The sequence below is a fragment of the Canis lupus genome, chromosome 30 (assembly GCF_048164855.1).
Source record: "Canis lupus baileyi chromosome 30, mCanLup2.hap1, whole genome shotgun sequence".
Lineage (NCBI taxonomy): Eukaryota > Metazoa > Chordata > Mammalia > Carnivora > Canidae > Canis > Canis lupus.
In genome coordinates, this window is record NC_132867.1 from 26,126,899 (window position 1) to 26,148,717 (window position 21,819).

Consider the following 21,819-nt stretch of genomic DNA (forward strand, 5'->3'; position numbering starts at 1 on the left):
GCCGAAATACTTGAATGGTTTTATAGGTTGAATTGTAATCTCTAAGATTATATGTTGAAGTCTTTAACCTGTATCTGTGACTGTGACCTTACACGGAAATAGGGTCTTTGCAGATATAAACAAATTAAGACAGAGTGAGCCCACCCCGGCATGACTGATACCTTTTAAGAAGAGGGAAGATTGAATCAGAGACAGAAATAGAAACAGACCGCCTGGAGACAATGGAGGCAGAGATTAGATGATGTAGCTACAAGGCATGATGGCCGCACAGGAAATTAGGAAGAGGCTAGGAAGGAGTCTGCCCTGTGCCTCAGGAAAAATGGTCTGAACACCTTGAGTTTAGGACTTCTGGTCTCTAGAACTGTGAAAGAGCCAATGTCTATTGTTTTAATCCTTCTATTTGTGGTACTTTGTTACAGTAACCCTAGGAAACTAATACAGATGGCTGTATGTCAAATATAGAAAAGGGGAAGATGTCCCTTAGTTGTTTCTTGTTTGTTTCTCATAGGGTTGAGAGGAGACTCCCTCCCATGGAGCCAATGACCAAAGCCAGAAGCATAACCTGAGGCCTGCCCAGTGTGGGTTTAGGCCCTTGGAATGTTTCTGGGGATGTGGTGCAACCAATAACTGATTTAAACGTCTCAAATACAGTGGATTAAAAACCTAAGTGTCTCCTCCCCCCACGTTATTTGATGGTGGTGGTGGAGGGGTGTAGAATTGGTCATAAGGCTGGCTGTTGTACAAAGCCTTTGTAGGGAACTAAGCTTGAAAAACTAAACAATGCATCTGCTCCCTTCCACCACAAACCCTGTCTCACTTTCCTGCTAGATACTTGTGATCCTCTCTACTGCCCACGAGTTTGGGTCATTGCTCTGTCTCAGACTCAAGACTGGGGAACATGGGAGAGCAGTTGGAAGCCTCAGGTCTAGCACCCCCCTGCGCTCATCATTGGAAACAGTACCACCAAGAAACTGCAATAACGTTTGCCAGCACTAGATGGCACCATGGCAGAGCCTGCAACACCTCTCAAGAGTTTCCTCTCAAGAGTGCCAACTGTCCCTGTGCTGAAGAGTTAGATGAGCACTCCTTCACTGGGGGTGTAACTTGACTTGCTACAGTGTGTCCTGCACCTCTCTCAACTACCAAAAGTTGGCAGTGTTCAGCCTTAGATAGGGCTCCTAACTCTGAGAAATCATAATCCGGCTGAAGCAGAAGGCAACACCTGGATGGTATGTTGATACAGTAGAAAAGAAAGCCCCCAACACTTGTGTTTTGAGTCACTTCATGATGTCCCAACACTCTCTCCCAGATAAGACAGTGGTGTTACTCCTTCATCCTCTCCTTTCCATTTATTCAATAGAATGCTTCTCCACAAAGTCTATTTAGGGTGCTGGTTGTCCTTCTGAGGATGGTTTTGACATTTGAGTTAGTTAGAATTCATCAAGAGGCACCTAGAGTGATTTGCCCCAGCTCATGCACAAAATGCAGTGTTTACAACACTCATCCTGCCCTGGTTGCTGAGAACATGTGGATTATACGTTGGCTTTGATATGACCGGTCTTGTGACTTAATGTTGCTCCCTATTATCAAAGCCTCATACTAGAATTCATGGAAGAAGCCAGCAGCTCTTACTTAAATCAATCATTTCCTTTTATAGGCGAGGGAATATCAGCTACTACCTGTGCTTGAGGCACACTCAAAATGCCTTATCATTTGTTTTCATGTCATCAACATAATAACTCAAGTGAAATCAGTCCTCTTTAAAGACCTTTGGTTTAGAAGTGGTTTTGTCTTTTGTGCTAAAGGCAATATCTTGCCTTTTAGTGGCAGTCTTCAAGCAAATTAAATAATGAAAATCAGTTGGGATTAATATAACTGTGAAAGCATAAGTTTAAGACACATGAATTAAATTCCTTATGAGTCGAGTGCAAAGAAAATCCAGGTTTGCTATTTTATTTACAACTGCTACATTTTACAAATCTATTCATTTCAAAATGTAGGTTTACATAAATCTGTCATTCGGTGCATTAAGTAGCTTACGATTATAATTTGGCCATTAAAACTTTTTTTTTTAATGCAGCTCGTGTTTTAAGAAATTATTACTCTAGTTTATGGGATTTTATTAAAATTAAGATTTTTAAGCCCAGTCTTCTCTTTTATTTCAGCTATAGACTCCTTCCCCAAACAGTAAAAATGCCTGCATAAAAGTAAAATATTACTAAGATTTAGTGGTAGTTGATTCTAAGTCAAAGGTGCCACCTCGTGGTTACATCAGGAAGTTCATTTTTAAAACATAATTTAACAATAACAGGAAATTTATCTTTTTCCTTGTGTCCTTCTATATCAGAAGAGATGGTTGCTGGTGGCAAAATCATTCTTAATGTGTATATATATTCACAAGGATGCCATGATACGATATTACAGAAGCCATATTTTGGGGGATGCAGGAGACTCAGCAGATGACAAGTGGCTGCCAGCTGGTCAAATGTGACCAAATGAACAAGAGCTTAATCTGTTCAGAGAACTTTTCCTAAGTAATTCTACATAGCAAATTATGCTATACAACTAATGCCAGTGCATACTGTTCAGATATAAATAAAATGGAGGTATGGGGCACCTAGGTGGCTCAGTTGAGCATTTGACTCTTAATTTTGACTCAGGTCATGATCTCAGAGTGGTGAGATTGAGCCCCAACATCAGGCTTAGCGCTGAACATGGAGCCTGTTCAAGATTGTCTCTCTCCCTCTTCCCCTCCCCCTGTTCGCATGTGCTCTAAAATAAATAAAGCTTTAAAAATAATAAAATGGAAGTGTGTTTGTGTATGTGTGTGCACAGGTGAGGTAGGGGACGGGGATGGGGGGGATAAGAAATTACAGCCTTGAAGGTAAAACTTGTTTAGCTGAAGAAATGGCCCAGGGCCTTACTCCCAGAATGGCTCAACACATGCCAATGGATGCCCTTCTCTTGGAGAAGTCAGGAAGGAGGGGGTGGGTCCCATCAATACCCAGGGAAAGCTCACTAGTATTTGCCATCAAACCTCACCAGCTTCCTCAGGCACGCAGGGCATCTCAATGTGGCAAAGGTCTTTCACCATAGTCATCCCTGCAGATGCCACCTTTCTGGAGAAAGTTAGGCACCCCAAGCCTTGTCCAACTTCCAGGAGCTTTGGTCTCAGCTTGGCCCCCAAAATTTCAGACGTCTATTTTCTTGGGCATGCTAAATGTCAACTGATATTTATTGCCTTGAAAGGTATCTGTTTTCATTGCCTCCTTTGTTATTTTTCTACCTTTAATAAGATGGCTTCTGACAACAAAGTGAGTCACAATAGGCTCCCTTAAGGAGGGAGTTGTTTCGATTTGTATATCTTGTTGTCTTTTCCTTTATAATGTAAGACTGAGAAGAAAGACACAGACCTCCCAGGCTCTCCCACACCCTTCCTTGCAAGAAGGACTGGGACTGTGGATGCCCGATGTTCTTGCATGGGGAAGGACATTCCAGCAACTCAGCTTAATTTTCCTCAACACCAGGAAAGGAAGAGATATTTTTACTCAATTTCTTTACCTGTAATATTTTATAAGTGATGTTTAACATACTAGTATGTATATCAGGTGAAGAAATTTAGGACAGCTGGTAGTCGGGCTGGGAGATTGCAGATGAAAAATGGTGATAAAAATATAGCTTTGTTGGAGCTTTAACTATGTGCCAGGTGATTTGTTAAGAGCTTTCTGAGTGTGAGCTCTTCTGATAATTACGACCTAAGTTGGGACTGCTGTTGTGCCCATTTAACAGATGAGGAAAATGAGGTATAGGATTGTGGTAAAACTTGTCTAATGTTATACAGTTGGAAAATGGTGGAGTCAGTATTTGAACCCAGTGTCCTTCTGCCTCTAGCATACAGGCTCTTCATCCCAACGCTATCCTCAATTTAGTAATAGCAGAAAATCAGTATTGCTTCCAACTGCTTTAAATCAGCAAATATTTGTGAATTCTGACTAAGTGTCTGGCTTTGTGATGAGCACTGATGGTGTAGAGATTGGTGACCTAGTCCTAGCTGTCAAGCCTCTAATGAGATTTTTTTTCGACCTTTGAACGCAGCTGTGAGAAACTTCTAGCAACATAGCTTTCACCCACCGAGCAATCCCAACAAATGGTGTCTAGACACCACATACCACCGAGCTGCTGCCTTGCCAGCAGTGAGGTCACACAGCGCAGCCAGTCACCAGCACAGGGGCTGAGTCGGCGGCGTCTTGGGCTTGCTAATTGGGACAGGTGCAGAGGGTGATGACAGCAGGCCACCCATGGAGCTCTGGCACAGTGAGCAGAAGAAAGTATGATGAAGCCTGCAGCACAGCATAGGCGGGGATGGCTGGCAAACAAACACAGGTAGGCAAGAGACCATCCTGGGATGTACCAAGAAGTTGGCCACTTTTAGAAAGGGAGTTCCCTAATCTCTAAAGCAAACGGGAGAGCCTCCAAAATGAGAGTCTGAAAATATATGCAAATATACACCCATGAACCTGCTAAAGAAAAAGGTAATTCACGCACACACATGCACGCATACACACTCAATAATCATGGTAGAAGCTGTGGCTTTCTCTAGGGATTAAGAGATGCTTTTGGGCGAGACTTCTGATAGTGGCATTTCACTTGGATAGACACGAATTAGGAATAAAAATATAAGAAACTTCATCTCATTTACCATTTAAGGGTTGGTTAGCTGAGACTAAGAAAATATTAAAGGGAAAATAGAGCATCAGCAGAGTTCATCCAACATTGTATGTAGGCAGGAATATTCTAGAACACCAAGAGGAATGAGAGGAAGTCACCTGATTCTAAAACTTTACAGTATATTGGAACAGGGAAATAATTGAAAAGCTGGGAAATGTTCAAAGTTTTAGTGGAAAAATATCCATTTTCACATGAACTGATGTTAATTTTCTCTGAAATGTATAACAACTGATATCGAATTTTAATCCTATAATTGCATGAAACATGCATTTCTGGTGTGATCTGTGATGATTTGAGTAGGACTTTAAAAAATAATACACACAAAAACAATAATACACATACAAATGTGAAACTAATGAGATGTAAATACAAAAATAATATGTATATTTTATGCTCTGCATTTTTTGTAGTTAGGAGCCAATAACAATTGCTGATTTAATATATTTATTTGCAATTAAAATGTAAGTTGAGCACCAGTAGCTATTCATTTTCTTCCATATCAAAAGTTATCAGTAAATCAGAGATATTGAGAACATTTTTATAAATCACTTTTCTTTATTTCAATAGCTTGTCCTTTGCAATGTATTTGTTATCACAAAATACCTGATAACTATTCTGTCTCATTTGGTTATTGCAAGAATAAAATTAAAATAATATTAAGTCTCTTAAGAGCCTTGTTACAAAGAGTTTAGAGAAACGTTTCACTGTAATTAGAAGAAGCTACAGCAATCTACTAAAACCCCACAAAATTTATTTTTTAATTGTGGAAATCTGAAAGCTATTTTGTTTCTATTATAGTTGAGATACTTAGATTAAACACACAAAAGTCAGAGACAAATTAAACTTATTTGCTAATGTTTGGGTGTGCGTTAAGACAAACGATGTTACCTTATTTGACAAAAGGGATTTCGCAAACGTGATTAAGTCAGAGATCTTGAGATGAGGAAATTGGGCTGGATTATTTGGGTAATCACAAGGGTCCTTGTATTAGTATATATATTATATAATTATATATTTTATATATTATTACAATATAATTATAATATATCATATATTATAACACAATATGTAGTTACATAGTTTATTATTTATAATATAATGTATGAAGTATAATATAAATAATGTATAACATACAATAAATAATTATAAATATTTTAAAATATTATAAATATTATATTGTTTATATATTATATATTTTAATATATCAGATATTTACTATATAGTATATATTTATATATTATTTAAAATATATATATATATATATATATATATACATAAAAAATAAAGAATTGGCTTATTTGATAATGGCAACTGACCCATGTAGACCCAGGAGAGCCAATGGTATAATTCTAGGCTGAATTCAAAAGCCCAAGAACCAGGAGAGCTGGTGGTGTAAGGTCCAGTTCAAGTATAAGTCAAAAATCAGGAGAAAACTGCCATCCTAATTTGAAGAGAGGCAAAGAGAATCCTTTTTCAGATGTTATTCTATTCAGACCTTCAACTGATTGGATGAGGCCCACTCAGTTTGGGGAGAGCAGTCTGTTTTAGTTAGTCTATTGATTCAAATACTAATCTTATCCCCAAACACCCTCATAGACACACTCAGAAATCATGTTTAACCAAACATCTGGCTACCCTGTGACTGGGTCAAGCTGACACATGAAAGTAGCTATCACAGTCCTGACAAAAGGGAGGCAGGAGGGTTAGTCAATAATAGACATGACTGTGGAAGCAAGAGACTGAGTATTGGAAGGAAGGACGCATGAGCCAGCACTAGAAGCTGAAAAAGGGAAACTGATTCCTCCTGAGAGCGTCCGGGAGGAACTAGACCAACAGGCACCTTGGGGGATCAATTTTGGATTTCTGACCTCCAGACGTGAGGTATCAGATTTGTGTTATGTGAAGCCAGTAAAGACTGGTATTTTGTTACAGAAGCCACAGAAAACCAATATTGTGTGTATATATATGTATGTGTGTATGTGCGTGTATGTAATATAACTACATATAATAATTATCTATATTAACTATATATAATTCTTGTGTGTATGGCATATATATTATATGATGGCAACATATTAATATATAATATGATTTTATAATTTTATGTAATTAATAATATAATATAATATATTAATATAATTGTATATAATTACATATCGATTATATATACAAAATTCTATATATGTGTGTATATGTATATGTATATATAAGTGTGTGTAGACATATATATATATATACACACACACACACACACACACATACACACTTCTTGTTTTTAAGACACTTTACCCACTATGGTGTGTTCTCTATAAAAAAAAATAAAACAGGGGCAGCTTTCCTCCTCAGGAGCATTATTATTTATTGAAACTTCTATCATTAATATTCTTTACAGACCATCCGGAAATGCTGTTCACTGGGAGAAAGGAAGCTTGTTTATTTGAAATAGTGTATTAATGTGAAAGAGCACAGACACCAATGTTACTCCAAGAAGACTAATACTATTCAATGTAAAGTGACTTGGGCCTTGGTTTCTCTTGGCCAGTGCAGAAAAGAAGGATAGGCAGCTCTTGTGGCAAATTACAGGTTGAGAAAGTTCAACTTCCAGGCCTTCCCAGACATTTTTCTACTGTGTGTTTTCAGAGAACAAGGCCATCGTATTTCTGGGTTCTAATACCCAACTCTTATTAAGAGGAAAAGGATATGATGTTCAAATTAATTTTTTTGGCAGGAAAGAACTGATACTAACTACAGAATCAGTTAAGCTTTCATTTGCATTTGTAGATGTCCTTGGTTTTGGAGTAATTTTTAGGTGATGATTAGCAATGGGTGGGGGGAAAGCTGGAGGCTTTCTTGTGATCAAGGCATGCATGAGTCTGGTTTTGAAGCCTGCTTACCTCATCTTCAGGTGCCTTGGTGGGTTCACTTAGAAAGCTAAAATGTTCTAAACCCTGGTAAGAGCCCATATAGCTCATATAGGCTAGCAAGAGCTGATAGATAAATATCGAGGAATTCTTAAAACTGATCGTTAAATCACCAGGAGCTTAACATTAGCCATAGGAGAGTACTTACACCACAAAAATTAGCAAAAGCTACAAATCAGGGTTTGTGTTAGCCCTGTCCTTAGAGAACTGGTTTACCTATTCATCACTGTTTATTTCCCTCATTTCTTAAAAATCAGCTTTCTTCTGGGACACCTGAGTGGTTCAGTTGGTTGAGTGTCTGGATCTTGATTTCGGCTCAGGTCATGATCTCAGGGTCATGGGATTGAGCCCTGTGTCTGGCTCTGGGTTCTGTGCTGGATGTGGAACCTGCTTAGGATTTTTTCTCTCCCTCCCCAAGCCCTCATCACAGAGTCTCTCAAAAATAAAAAACAAAAATCTTATGTTTTCCCTGAGCAGTGACACTATTCAGTCAGGGACTTTGGATCTACTCTCTGTGGTTTCTTGTCCTGACACTGCTATTTCCTCCACTCAAGGCCGACTCATCCAAAAGGCAGAAGACAACGTGGTGCCTAGGGCCCGTGATACTCTTAGAGGCCCAGGAAAAGTTTAGTTTCTTTTCAGTCAGGTAAGCAATATGAACATAGTAATAATACATGGATTATATTATATTATATTATATTATATTATATTATATTATATTATATTATATATATATATAAAAGAAGCCTGGATTATATTCATCTACCTACCAACATTTTTAAATATTTTTATGGAGAAAGAAGACCATGAGGGCAGAAGTTTTCAGGGTTCACAGAAGTCATAATGCAGTCCTGTCCACAGGCCACCTTCAGCCCAGCGCTGATGTGGAAAGAAGTGTGTTCTCTCAGCCACCATCTCTTATTAATGATCATCAATATGGCATAATGCATATTGGCAGAACCACTTCAGGTGTCTTTGGCATGGGCTACAATGTTACCTCTAGAAGCCTGACTTAACCCCACATTTCATGTTGTCTTTCCCTGAGTAAATCTGCTTTTGACAAATACAAATATAATCTCACCATCTTGGATTGTGATTCTTTCAAAAAGATGGTAAAGAATACCAAACCAATATTTGGGTTCCAATGAATAAAACATCTGCTGCCTCTGTCTTATATTTCAATTCATGCTCAGTTTTTTTGCTAAACTTGTAATCATTCAAGCCAATAGTAAGAATTTCAATGAAATCTCCCACTTCCTTTGATATTTTCTGGTTTATTCATATAGAAGTTTCCACAAGATTTAGGGTTTTTTGTTTTGTTTTCCTTTGTGGTTTTTTTTTTTTTTTTTTTCAGTGGAATCCTATCTACTTAAGTCTTGGCTGCTGGAGTTTATTTTAGGGGTCATTTATTAGGGATGTCAACTAGAGATGGCAACTCTGTGGTGGGCTTTGAGGGATGTTGAGGAATTCCCTCTTAATATCTAGCCTACAGGCCTACTAATAAAGCACTTGAAATAGTCCCATTAAAAATTAGTCTTTCTGGTCACAGTCTTTTTATCTGCATTGAAATCCTTCCTTCAGTTTCTCTTGACCTGTTACTCCTGCATTTCCCCATCCCTTCATCCCATACAGAGATTGTATCTCATATTTAATGGGCAAAGAATCACCAGAGAAACTTATTAAAATGGAATCATCTGGGCCCTACTTTCTAGGATTCCCACTGGTAGGCTTACAGTAGAGATTTGGGATGTATATAGGTCTTACATGATGCTGAGGCAGGCTGAGGGGAGCTGCCTTAAATTCTTTTTGGCTTACACAAAAATGAAGCTTTTTTCTGGTCCTTCACAAATTATGACAAGCCCAGAAACAACTGTTAAAAAGATTAAAGAAGACAATTTTATATTATTTTATTTTTTATTTAAATTCGATTAATTGACATACAATGTATTATTGGTTTCAGAGGTAGAGGTCAGTGATTTATCACTCTTATATAACACCCAGTGCTCATTCCATCACGGCCCTCCTTAATGTCTCCCTCTCTGATTTTGTTTTGTTTTATTTTTTCTTCTCTTCCCCTGTGGTCCCGTTTTGTTTCTTGAATTCCACATATGAGTGAAATCATATAATAATTGTCTTTCTCTGACTGACTTATTTTGCTTAGCCTAATACCCTCTAGTTCTTTTTTTTTTTTTAATTTTTATTCATTTATTATAGTTACACAGAGAGAGAGAGAGGCGCAGAGACATAGGCAGAGGGAGAAGCAGGCTCCATGCACCGGGAGCCCGACGTGGGATTCGATCCTGGGTCTCCAGGATCGCGCCCTGAGCCAAAGGCAGGCGCCAAACCGCTGCGCCACCCAGGGATCCCTACCCTCTAGTTCTATCCACGTTGTTGTAAATGGCAAGATTTCATTTTTTTGGATGGCTGAGTAGTGTTCCATTGTGTGTGTGTGTGTATACACCACATCTCCTTTATCCATTCATCTGTCAATGGATATCTCCACTCTTGGCATAGTTTAGATATTGTGGACATGGCTGCTATAAACATTGGGGTGCAGATGCCCCTTCAGATCACTTCATTTGTATCTTTCGGGTAAATCCCTAGTAATGCAATTGCTGGATCATAAGGTAGCTCTATTTTCAACTTTTTGAGGAAACTCTACACCGTTTTTCAGAATGGCTGTACAAGCTTGCATTCCCACCAACAGTGTATGAGGGTTGCTGAATCCTCACCAACATTTGTTGTTTCCTGACTGTTAATTTTAGCCAACCCTTATGTGATCACCAAGTCTTGCTTAAAGCTATTGCCCTGCCTCCTACACTAAATTGCTACAATCCCCTCTCTGCCCTTCTTAATGCACCCAGCATGAGGTTTTCAAAGTATAAATGTGGTCAAGTCACTATTGCTTTTCCTGACTCTCTCCTCTTCTCCAGTATGATTTGTTTTAAATTACACTTACATAAAAAATGTAGTTCACAGGCATGGCCCGTCCATAAACCCGCCTGTTCCTCTGTGCCCATTTTACCTCCTCGTGCTGCATGGCTTCACGCCTGCCTTACTTTCGCTTCAGGCCATACTGCTGCTTCCACTCAAATTTCTTTTCCAATCTCCGTACCTCTTTGTCAGTGCTGCAGCAGGCTTTTTGCATTTGCTTTTTCTCCACACCTGGGGTCTGCTTCTCTCCCTTCACTGGTTGGTGACACCCACTTCCTCTTATAGATCTTCAAGATCCTAACCCATGCATCACTTCTCGATTTTAAAATTTTAAAAATATATCAAAATGTATTCAACTAAATGAAATGATCATAGCAGATGTCCTTTGAAAATATTTAATTTTATGAAATTATTGAAATGCTCCCAATCCTAACCACTTAATGTATTAGCTACATATAGTTTCTAGATCCTTACTAACTTTAAGGCTTACACTGTGCAGTATGGTAGCCTCAAGCTACCTAAGTGAACACTTGCAGTGTGGCTAGATCATATATAATCTGTAAGTGTAAGACATACATCAGATTTTGAAGACTTAGCACAGAAGAATGAAGAGAATGTAAACTATTTCATTAATAATTTTTATATTGATTACATGTTCAAATGATAATATTTTGGACATATTTGGTTGAAATATGTTTCTATTGGAGATGTCTTCAAAGAATGCTTAAGTTAATTAATAAATAATCTTTGGATGACTGCAGAATTTCTAAGTAAGAAACAGATACAAAACACTGGTTGGAATTGTAATTCATCCTTATTTTTCCAAGGTCTATAAATTAACAATGTATGAAAATTCCTCTGAAACATATATTTTTAAAATATTTTATTTATTTATTCATGAGAGACTCAGAGAGAGGCAGAGACATAGGCAGAGGGAGAAGTAGGCTCCCTGGGGGAACCCAATCCCAGGACCCCGGGATCATGCCTTGAGCTAAAGGCAGATGCCCAACCACTGAGCCTCCCTGGTGCCCCTGAAACATATTTTACTCATGTGTATACTTATATGTTGTACTTCAAATTATTCAAATGACATGATTTGTCTGTTTACGGAGAAAAAGGACAAAATAATTCTTGTTCTTTTTTCTCCAATCCTCCAGTTTTCTGTTGTTTCTGGAGAAAAAAAAAAAAACATTGATACTTTAGTCAAAAAATATAATATAAATGGCACTCTGGAAAAGTAGAATTATGTGTACATAATAGTGAATGTGATTTTCTCTTTTTTATTAAAAAAGTTATAATTTATCAGGAAGGTAAATTGAATATGATATATATTTTGTATTGCTCAACATAACGATGGGTTAATTATATATATTTTTAAAGATTTTATTTATTTATTCGTGAGAGACACAGAGAAGGAGAGAGGCAGAGACACAGGCAGAGGGAGAAGCAGGCTACCTGCAGGGAGCCCGATGTGGGACTCGAACCCAGGATCACGCCCTGAGCTGAAGGCAGATGCTCAACCCCTGAGCCACCCAGGCACCCTGGCTAATTATATTTTAAAGATAAAGTTGAGGGATCCCTGGGTGGCGCAGCGGTTTGGCGCCTGCCTTTGTCCCAGGGCGCGATCCCGGAGACCGAGGATCAAATCCCACGTCGGGCTCCCGGTGCATGGAGCCTGCTTCTCCCTCTGCCTGTGTCTCTGCCTCTTTCCCTCTCTCACTGTGTGCCTATCATAAATAAAATAAAATAAAATTAAAAAAATAAAGATAAAGTTGAATGTTTTAAATTGATCACTTTCATGCATATTTATATTTGTGCATACTTTATACATACAGAGTATATAAACAGATCTTTAACCACAAGTTGTTAAATAAATAATGTAGAAAAGCAACAAATTAAATTAAAATTAAAATTGGGGTCTTTTTTTTCTGTGAAATGACTAAGTTACTTTATGCCCAGATTGGCAAAGGTAACTTATGTTCCTCAAATACTCTTAACATGTTTAAGTGCAAGAGTGGTACAATAAATGATTATGGAAATGCTTTGTTGTTAGGATTATTTACTTACAAATCCTTTTCATTTTTAGTCATGAGAAACCTAGGCAGGTTGGTGGCTACTGTGTTAGTCAGCTTCGGCTGCTATAACAAATACTACAGACTGGATGGTTGAAAATATAGAAATTTATTTCCTCACAGTTCTGGAGGATGGAAGTTTGAGATCAAGAAATTATCATGGTCTGTTTGTGGTGAGAGCCCCCATCCTAGTCTGTATTTTCATGGACTTCTGTTGGTTCCTGTGCACAGAAAGAGAGTGGAACTCTCTAGTGTCTCTTTTTATAAGGACATTAATCCTATTGGATTAGGGTCCCCCCACCATGAGCTCATTTAATCATGACTACTTCCCTATTCTGAATACAGCCACACTGGCAGTTAGGACTTTAACATACAAACTTTGGGAGGGGCATAGACATTCAGTCCGTAACAGGGTATTGAGTCAACACGCAGAAGTCATCAAAAGCCACTTGCCCATTTCAGTCTTCATTAGATGCAATAGCCAAGTCATGTGCACTTCATCTTAGAACAGTTACAAATCTTGTGAAAGCTTCAGCTGATTTAGTTCTAGGTTTTCCGTTAAAATGAAGGACTTCCTACACAGACAAAGCACACTCAGAATTTCTCTGCTGGCCACCTTCTTTCCCGTTGCTACAAAACTCTAAGCCCAGCCACTCCCTTTCTCTTACCAGAAGAAGGAGAATGCCATGATTGCTCACCTGTTAGGAAAGTCTCCAAGCCCTGCAGAGACCCGGTAGAGACTCCCCTGAATATCCTTCATTTAGTTTTGTTTTGTGATGGCTTAACTTCAAAAGAAAACCTGAAAATTGCCATGCAAGTTATGTTATAACAGATCTGAATTTACTCTTGAAATATAAGTCACTCCCCCAAAATAACTCAGTTCAAATGGTGAAATTAATTTTCCATGCCCAGATCTGCCAGCTAGCAAAAGATAAAAGAGCAATTATTTACACTAAAAGTAAGTATGATTTGGGGCTAGTCCATGACTTCAAATGCTATAGTTTTTCTTAACTTCTGCAGAAAATCTTATGAAAACAAGTTTAAAAAAACAATATGCTTTTCTATTACCTAAGGAGTTAGACGTAATAATAGTGGAGTGTAGCAAAAATGCTTTGGGGTATTATCCATAATAGCACAGCTCAACTAGCAGTGATATTGACTCAATATTGGTGAGGTAATTTTAAGAGCATTTCTGAGGATGTTTGCAAGGCAGGTCCTACCCAGCCACATCATAATTCTGATAAGACTATTAAAATAAGAAATGGATAGGAACCAAATGGACTGTGAGATATTCTGGTAATTGTTTATTCTCAGAATGGATTGAGTCTTCTTGGAGTCTCTGATATAATAGATATACTCTGTCCTAAAGAATGGCATTCCATTATTCAGTGTGATTTCTGAGAACTGGAGAGCTTTAGTTGTACCTTTAGGAGCTATTCCAGTATTCTATGAGGCCAGCTGTCTCTGGATGGCACAGGGGGTTGTCATGAGGCACTCCCATACTCTGGTTTATTGGCTATGCCATGTGCAATTCCCTGGCTGTGAAAAAAGGCATCCTATAAGCACCCCCTGATAAGAATGCTAGCTAAGGTTCTGCTCAGGAAAGGAAAATCCATATTTGAATAGTGTAGTGCCTGTCCTAATAAGGACAAACCACTGGCCTCCAAGGTGGAAGGGATCCAATCTATATTGGGGTGTTATGGGTTAAATTGTATCCCCGAAAGTTTAATGTGTTTAATTCCTATTACCTAGTATATCAGGATGTGTGTGATCTTTGGAAATAGGATCATTATAGATGTAATTAGTTGAATAGGGTCATACTTGAATAGGGTGAGCTCTTAATCCAATATGCCCAGTGTCCTTATAAAAAGGAGAAATTGGACATAGATACACGAAATGCAGAGAAAATTATGTGAAGATGAAGGCGGAAAGCAGTGAGTGCTTCTATAAGCTAAGAAACACCAAAGATTGCCCATAAAAGCACCAGGAGTTGGGAGAGAGTCTTGGAATAGATTTTTCCTCACAGCCCTCAGAAGGAACCAACCCTGCTGACATCTTGATCCCAGTCTTTTAGCCTCCAGAACTGTGAGACAATAAATTTCTGTTGGTTGAACTACTCAGTTTGAGGTACTTTGCTATAGTACCTTTAGCAAGCTAATATATCAGGGTCTTAGTGTTGGTTTCCTTTGCTGACGAGTAGGGCATTCAGAGGCAGGAGTAGCTTGACCTACTTTAGTGAGACTCCATGCTGTTGGGCTCTATCTTTGCCACTGTGACCGCTCTGGCCATCATGCAGTACTGCGGTGGTCAACGACAAGGACTGACAACGTGGCCAAGTCATTTTGTCTTTTAGGTTGTTTTAGTGCTTTTCCAGTGGTGGGCATTAGCATTTAATTCCCATTTAGTACTCACCCTCATAGGTCATCCACAGGCCTCTACCATAGACTTGCTTGTCTCTACTTTCCCAGTCCTTTGCTTCCCAGGTCCTTGACCTGACATCTGCACTATTGGCCACTGCAGGGAACTCTATGCCTGGTCTCACTTTGGGCTACTTTTCCTTGCACACAAAGTGAATCACTAAATATGCTGCTCATAGCTCTATTGGGAAGAATTTCTTTTTCTACTATTTTTCAAGGCTACCACTACATGTATCTGTAAGGCAGCTACCATCCATTTTTGGCTTGTACCCATGAACTGAGAAAGTCCATCTATAAACCAACTTAGACTTTTTCCTCGTCTTTCAGCTGGTTGTATGGGTCCCTTCATATGGCCATGCATGCAGGTCAAGGGAAGGACATTGGGTAACATGGCGGTTCTGAGCTACCTGCAGCCTATTCTACCCTGTTGGGACTCAATCCACATGTACTATTTTCATCTCATGATGGATTGCTGCTGGAATCCTCTGAATTTATGATGTGAGTCCAGCAGATTCAGCTCATCATGAGCATTTTTGAATACACAGATACTGGTATCCTACAGTTGAGTGTCCCATCTCTACTAGGACTCAGAGATATGCCAAAGGCCGTTTCTCAAACACTATAATTCCTACTATAGGTGGAATGGCCTTGTTTCAGGATCCCAGGAACCTATGTTGTGACTCTCCCCCTGGAGCTTATCACACGTTCCATATTGCATCTTCTCCTACCACCCATCCATACCTCCAACACCATAGGACTGCTTTAGTGTCCTTTTCTGCTCTGGGCCTAACTCAATGCTGGCAGCCTTCTTTGTTATGCAGGACATAACCTACAGAACCCAAAGAGGCCTGCCACACTTTATGCTTCCTTCTTTTGATAGAGGATGTAAGAGGCAGCAATTTGTTGTTTAATTTTAGTCTTGCACGTCCCTGATCATGGGACCTCCTAAGTGGCTCTGCTGAGCAATGAGTGAGCCATTCTCAAGTCCTGTTCTTACTGACTATTTTATCAGATTATATCTGGTACCATTTGTGTTAGTCCAAGAAGAAGCAGGTTCAAATGATTAAAAAAAAAAAAAAAAAACACCTGTGAGAAAAAATGGTGAGAAAGCAGGGACAGCCTGGGAGAGCCATCAGCACTCAGGTAATTCTGAACCTGAGTGAAGGAGAAGATAAGAATGTTGGATGAAAGCATCCTGGACCACTGTGCAATCTAGGAAGTCAGCAAAGCCACTGGGGTGTCCACAATGCACAGTTGCTCACTATAGAAGTTTTCTGCACCCCAGGTTTGGCACTGTCTTAGTATCATTGAAGAGCTTACTCACTTGCTGGCAACAACCTATGGGAAGCATGGTGTCCATTCAAACATGGTGGTAGATTTTGGAAAGCAGAAGCTGGAGCCTGGGTCACTTCTACCCCCTCTAGTTGGAGTTCTGCAACATGCACTCTCATGGCCACCAAAATACCCTCCCGCTTTTTTAAGGTGTGGAGCCTGACACAGGACTTGAACTCATGACCCTGACATCAAGACCTGTGATCAAGAGTCAGACACTTGACCAACTGAGCCACCCAGGCACCCCACAAAATACACTTATATAGGTTCCTCCTGGTGAATATCTTATGAAATTAACCTATATTTCAGTCTTGTAAAAATTGAACCTTAACCCAACATCAATAAAACATTTCTACTGAAGTTATTACAAAAGTTCATGGGCATGTGACTTTTGTAGTCTCACGTAGCACTGCCTTGAGAATTTCAGGATGGTTTAATGTTTTGCTGTTGCCATCTTGAAATTCTTAATACTTTTTGAACAAATGGGTTGCTATTTCAATTTTCATTAGATCCGGCAAATTATATAGCCAGACCTGTCAACCCTACGAGAGAAACGTAGTCCATCAGGAGTGAAAAACACTGGGGCTTTTTGGCTGAAATATTGTTTGTTCTCTTCAGAGATATTCCAGAAAGCTTTTTAGCAGCTGTTTCACTCCACTCTGAAAAGTTTCCCATTTTAAGAGACCAATCATCAGCTCACTTCTGTTGAGATATTTAATACTTAAATTTCCACTGGATTCTATACCCCTGTAAATGACTGTTGTTTATGAGAACGCAACTTCTGCTCTGTAGGTCCAACAAAACAGCTTGAATTCAGTAACCCGCATTATCATGCTCAATTATATAGCATTTTATTTCCTTTTATTAAGCCAAAGGGCAGTTTATGCTTAGGATAAACACATCTGGTTATGCCTACATAAATATTATATATCATGTAAAAAAATCTATAACTAGGGGAAAAAAGCCAACCAGATCTGTAGAAAAGACCCAGATGAATGTGGGGACATATTTTCATTTCCTGGGTTTGGTAATTTAGACTCTTGTTTCAGGTTGTCTTACAAAGACTAATCAGCACTTTTCCCACTGGTGATTAAGGGAGTTACAGTTAGCCAGTGGATCCTTTCCAGAATCTTAAGAGTTATTGTACAGTCATTGTCACATCAGATGGTTCGCCTCCACCTCCTCTAGCAAAGGGAGCAAAAAGGACTAACCCAAGTCCAGCTATAGACAATCTGCTCCAGAAAATCCCCTAATAGGGAAAATTCAGGCAATCATAACAATAATATTGTATATCCATGTCCTGCAGGCTAATTTTGTCTCCCCTTGGCCAAAAGAGGGTACTAAGAAGACAAAAGTAGCCTTGATGGCTTCAGCAGAGCTGGCCTGGCTCTAACAGTTGGGCCATGATGTTCTGATGAATATAAAGAATGTCACAGAACATATCAGACAAGGCCACTCTGTGACTGTGATGGGGCAAAGGGAAAACAAGGCTACTTGTTTTTATGGAATTTTATGGAATCATGTCTGACTGAGCACAGCCAAAACTCAAGACCATTGTCCAAATCACAAAATGACCAGACACCCTCCTCCTTTAGCTACTTGAGAGACTGGCATTTCTTTACCAATTGTAACTTTACCTTCATTCTCCTACCTTTACATAAAAAAATGTTGAGGTAACTTACTTTCTGACAGCACTTAATTCAGAGCAAAACTATGTTTTCTTGAAACTTCTCCAAAATCATGAAACATAAGCCCCCAATTCTACAACCCGCGTGACACGCTTTCATTGAGAGGTTCCATGACTCACCAGGCGTGTATTTCTCCCTCATAACCAATGCACCAGTAAACCCAGCTTTGACTACAGGTTGTTCCTGGTGGACTACAGCTAGAGGGCGCTGATAGTTCTGATCAGTTTTTAAATTTTGATGATATCTTTACTTGTAGGATAAACACAGAAATGTAAAGGCAAGAATTGTATCGATTTTATTTACATCGTATTCACAAGGGCTGTACAAAGCCTGATATTTTGTATTCTGTTAATAAATACTTGTTGAATGAATGGAGAAGAAAGTAAATCTGAGAATATAAAAAAATCAATATATTTGACTTGAAAAAGTTGAAAAAAAAAAAGATTCTTTTTACTTTGTAAAACTCCATAAGCAAATTTCACCAAGCATGACAAGCATAGAATGAACGTCCTTATCTTATAAAGACCTACCTTAAAAACAGAGTCACAACAATGGGATATTATTTAGTCATAAAAAGGGAGGAAGTACTGATAATACACTATAGCATGAATGAAGCTTGAGATATAATTTATATACTTACTTATATTTGTATGATACACTCAATTATCTAAATGGGCAAATTATATGAATATAATTATATAAATTATATCTCCATAAAGCTCTTACCAAAAAAAAAAAAAAAAAAGACCATCAATAGAGCATTTTCTACCTATTAGAGATGATACTCTTGAGATTTTTAATGACATGGAAACACACTATTAATACAATGCTATGCAGAATGGCAAGACACGGAAATAAATACACATTATTTTGTAAAATATATTTATACACACAAAATAAAAGGAAATGCCCTAAAAGGTTAATGCTATTTATATCTATGCTTCAAGTGATTTTTAGTTTTCATTGCATAGTTTTCATATTTTCCAAATATTCCATAATGAGAAGATATTACTTATAATCAGAACAATATTACAGAAATATTTGGCTAAAATACTATGATTTTTGTCTTGACATAGCTCTATTGCAAAATAGAGAAAAAAAAAAGCTTTGGTTTCTTTCAAGGTAACCAGGCCTCAGAGAGGACACAGGAAATATATACACATGAAAACGGTGTTTTTTGTTTTTTGTTGTTGTTGTTGTTGTTTTTGACACATAACGATCACTTTCTCAAGAGAATGGCCTGCCAGGAATTAACACTTTCTCATGACATTTAGTGATGATAATTAAGGCAAAATTACCCACAAAGTCAAAGGCAAAATTTTAATTTTTCATAACACATCATAAGAATAGTATGTCCTAAAGAAGGCAGCATTAAAATGCTTGTCATTCCATTTATGACTTCCCAGAAATGAAAGAAAAAGTCCTGATCTTAAAAAATCCAAACTCTTCTTTAAAACACTGTATAAGAAAATCTCAAGTGGTATATACAGATGCTAAATGTAAACTACATATGAGTTTTGTAGAGAGAATTTTGAAAGCTATAATGACGTGTAGAAGAAAGGGAAGATGAATTTATTAAAGAAGGTGAAGCTGGGGAAAAATGAGGTCTAGTATGAGAAAGAATATGAAAGGGGAGCAAGAATTTTGGTAAATAATTTAAAAAGTAATATTATGTTACAGGATGCAACTGGCTACTAATGTCCTCATCAGAAATATACATAGGAAATGAGCAGCACAGTCTGCCCTAAAGAAGCTTCATATTAGTTGGGGATACCAAACAAAGATTAAAAAATACATAAGGATGTTTCTGGAATAATACATGTCAATAGTAAATTCACATGACTATGCATAGACATTAAGAATACATAGCGAAAGAGTGGGAAGTAGCTCTGGCATTCAGCTCCTGCAAATCAGGTAGTTAGATTAGGAGTGTATCCTGGACATAAAGGACTTAAAGTCTCCTCCAAACCCAGAAATAGATTTTACTCTCAGAAGAGAATCTTAACTGACCAAGCTGTCTTAATTCATCAGTTCTCTTTTCAGAAGTCTTCTTAAGTACTTCTCCCTGTCTAGTCACCTCTGTTTCTGGTTCCCTGCTTCCCATCACTTGGTTTTGATTCTAATTCTGCCTAGAATCTCAGTTCGGTAGGTGTTATGGACTGAATGATTGTGTCCCCCTAAAATTCCTATGTTAAAGCCCTTGGACATGGGGCTTTCAGGAGGTAATCAGAGCAAGAATAGGTCAGGAGGGTGGGGGCTTCATGATGGGATTAGTGCCCTCATAAGAAGAGTCTGGAGAGCTTGCTTTATCTCTCTCTCTCTCTCTGTCTTTCTCTTTCTCTCTGCCATGTGAGGACACAGCCAGAAGGTGGCAACGTGGCAAGGCAGGATAAGAGTCTTCCCCAAACCCAATCATGCTGGTACCTTGGTCTCTGACTTTCTGCTTTCAGAACTGTGAGAAATCAATTTCTTTTGTGTAAGACACCTAGTATATGGTATTTTGTTATGGCAGCCCAAACTGACTTATACAATTGACTGTCTCCATTGCCCCTTAAAGAACTTATGTTTTAAGACATTTTAGGGACATCTGGGTGGCTCAGCAGTTGAGCATCTGCCTTTGGCTCAAGGAGTGATCCTGAGGTCCAGGATTGAGTCTCACATCGAGTCCCACATCTGGCTCCTTGTGGGGAGCTGGATTCTCCCTCTGCCTCTCTCTCTCTCTCTCTCTCTCTCTCTCTCTCTCTCTGTATCTTTTATGAATAAATAAATAAAATCTTTTAAAAAGACGTTTTAAGTAGTGGAACTTTGGTAGGAAAATAAAACAGTAAAAACTGTTACTCCTATGAAATAACCAATGTAATTAGTGTGTCTGTAGATTTTGTAAAATTCCACAACCAAAAGCAAGTGTGTGCCTTGGTCTCTCCTTATTAAGATATTTTATATAAATTTTCTATCCTAATCGCTTGAAACCAGTTTTAATCAATCATTTGATTCTCTTAAAAATAGGGATGAGGAATAGTATTTTCCTGTATGCTGTCCGCTTGTTTTCATTACGATAAAATAGGAACGACCTGAAGAAACAATGACTTTGCTATTTTTTCGTATCCAAAACATTAATTAGCATTACTTTTGAAAATCTGTCTTGGAAAAATATTTTTGTGTGTGTTATCACACTGCATTCATTTAAGCAGTCAGTATAAATCACTCTTTCTATATGATTTATTTGATCAGGCTTCATAAAACTGCCTTTTGTAGTAAATTAGTCTGGCAGGCACACGGGTAGATCACGTTCTTAGAACTTGATTCTTGCTCTGTTGTATTACTGACGTTTTTCAGCTGTGCTGATGTGCTTCTGGCAACGGATTCTGTGAACCTTTTCAGAGTGAAACCATGTTTGTCATGCTCCATGGTGAGGAACTTTAAGTCCTTACCCAAGCATGCATGCAGGAGCTGGAGGAGATATAATTTACTTCCTGAGAAGCTGGCTGTACCTATCAGAATGCTGGCAGTCCACCTGTCCTGGCATTTCACACAGGGCTCATTTTCCAAGCCCAAGAAATATAAACTGTTGTCTCTAATTAACAGTAGAGCATACCTATTATCCAAGTCCTGGATGAAATTATCCTGCTGCTTGGTCTGGCATAAAGCTTCTATCAAAGTCCTGGTGGAAAGAAAAGACATTTCCAGAAGGTAATTTAGGAGACAAGCTGTATGGCCATTTTTCTAA

At 38.5% G+C, this 21,819-nt stretch overlaps 1 long non-coding RNA gene across 3 annotated transcripts in view; it reads right to left on the bottom strand.

The window, feature by feature from the left end:
- Nucleotides 1-12,543: 12,543 nt before the first annotated feature.
- LOC140621526 (uncharacterized) overlaps nucleotides 12,544-21,819 on the bottom strand; it is a 43,344-nt gene continuing 34,068 nt past the window's right edge. For 2 of the 3 annotated variants that reach the window (XR_012021269.1, XR_012021270.1), the window contains 3 exons: nucleotides 21,688-21,753; nucleotides 13,354-13,454; nucleotides 12,544-13,230 (listed from right to left, as the gene is read on the bottom strand). This is a non-coding gene — a long non-coding RNA (uncharacterized lncRNA). The remainder of the gene's footprint in view (nucleotides 13,231-13,353; nucleotides 13,455-21,687; nucleotides 21,754-21,819) is intronic. The other variant, XR_012021271.1, reaches the window with a different exon arrangement.